This window comes from Lycium ferocissimum, chromosome 9, assembly GCF_029784015.1.
Source record: "Lycium ferocissimum isolate CSIRO_LF1 chromosome 9, AGI_CSIRO_Lferr_CH_V1, whole genome shotgun sequence".
NCBI classification, from domain to species: Eukaryota; Viridiplantae; Streptophyta; class Magnoliopsida; order Solanales; family Solanaceae; genus Lycium; species Lycium ferocissimum.
In genome coordinates, this window is record NC_081350.1 from 34,618,293 (window position 1) to 34,620,410 (window position 2,118).

Consider the following 2,118-nt stretch of genomic DNA (forward strand, 5'->3'; position numbering starts at 1 on the left):
ATATTGTTAGTGATCGCGATTCTCGCTTCACTAGAAACTTTTGGACCCAGCTCTTCAAGTGCATGGGTTCCAAGTTGAGCCATAGTTCGAGTTTTCATCCCCAATCTAATGGCCAGACGGAACGGTTCAATGGCATCTTTGGATGACTATCTTCGCACTTTCAGGATCGTTTCTCGTGCTAATTGGGTGAAGCTCTTGGATGCTGCTCAGTTGTGTTTCAACGCCCAAAAGAGCTCGAGTACCAACAAGAGCGCTTTTGAAATTGTTAACGGGCAGCAACCACTTCTCCCACATACTGTTGATGCCCCAAATGTGTCTAAATCTCCCAGAGCTGCTAGCTTCTCTAAGGAATGGAAGGTAGAACCTGGGAAGAGTGCGGAGACTACCTTGAGAAGGCCCGTGCGGATGAAGAAACATGCGTGAGAACCGCCGCTTCGTGGAGTATCAAGTTGGTGACAAAGTGATGGTGAAATCCCAAAGCGGTACCTGTTTGCGGGGACTAGCGACCCGCCCATTCGCAAAATATCTCGGACCTTTGTCCATTGTGAAACGCATTGGGGAAGTGGCTTACCGTGTTGATGTCCCAGCTTGGTGGAAGATCCATCCAGTTTTCCATGTCAGCCTATTGAAACCTTTTCAGGAAGACAAGGATGATCCCTCAAGGAGCCAGCTCACAATACCCGGTATTCGAGCAAACAAAACATCTTGAAAAAGAGCAGTAGAAGCCATACTTGATGATCGGGTGATTCATGCATCACGAAAGACCACCAGGAGTTCCTGGTGAAATGGATAGGATGCGATGCTGAGGAGAACACATGGGAAAGGGCGAAAGACTTGAAGGCCTTCCAGGATTTGATTGATGATTACCTTGCAAGGAAGGCTCCGAGGACGTCGCCAAATCAGGTGGGGGAGAATGTCATGGGTGGCTTTACCGCCATGCCCAATGACCCCTTGGTCGCACCCCATGGCCCCAGTGTCATGGACGACCCCGTGGTCTCGATCGCACCAAGCGACAAGAACGCCCATGCTAATGTCCCTCCATCGTTCGCTCGTGACCGAGCCCACGCGGCCGTGCCCAAAGCGCCCGTCGCCAGCCGGCGCCCTCAACGCTCGCTGGAGTCGGCCGCCCCGAGTGCGCCCGACGGACGGCGACTTGCGCGCGCGTGACGCGCGCGCGCGCGCGCGCGCACGACGACTGCGCCCCTGGCGCTCGACCGTGCCCGCACCCCCGCGCGCACGGCGTGCTGCCATGATCCGAAGTTGCTGTAATGGACTGCTCTAGTTTAGGTCACTTTTGATGTAAATATAGAGTAGTTTACTTCCTGTTCTTGTAGTATGATTCTCTAGCTTTTTTATGTCTACTCCTGTAACTTGGATTTTTATTTTTAAAGCATTATTAGAGGGGATATAGCTGGTGAAATCAAAACGCATTCAAACCTTCTGCAAAGGTGTTCTCTCCCCCTCGAACACCCCAGCTCTCTTGTAATCAATTCTCTGTTAATACAAACAAGCATTTTCGTTTTCAATTCTCTCATTGCAAATTGTTGACGACACGGTTTTCCTACACGACATTGACAATCTAGTCTACCGTGTAGAGGGGACCTCAGGTCGGCGGATAGTGATCACACGGAAGTCGGATTACTTAGCCTTACGTCGCCCTTCTAAACATCTCAAGAAGGCGCCGCGTAACAGATATCATGGCAAACGCACCCATGCTGGGTGTTGTTTGATGATACCACATTGTGGTAACAAATGGTGCGTTGCGTCTGATAAAATAGAGGACAATTGATTTATAACTAATCGGTGTGGTAATTGTTCAACAATATTTATTTTTAGTAAATATTCGGTATTAATTAGTTTAATTTAATTTCCTGTTTCCGTAATAATTAAAGACTAAATGTCGTAGGATAAAGTTCATTACATTGCACAAATTATAAAAGAACAAACAAATAAATGGATATGATTATAAGTTGAAAAAATTGATTATGATAAATTGTTTAGCTCAAATTAACTTGTCCATCTTTGCAAACTTTGAACGGATTATGATCGATCTACCCATTTAATTGGACTCGTTTAAGCAATAGCTGAATCCACCCATTTAAATTTCATCTGTCAATC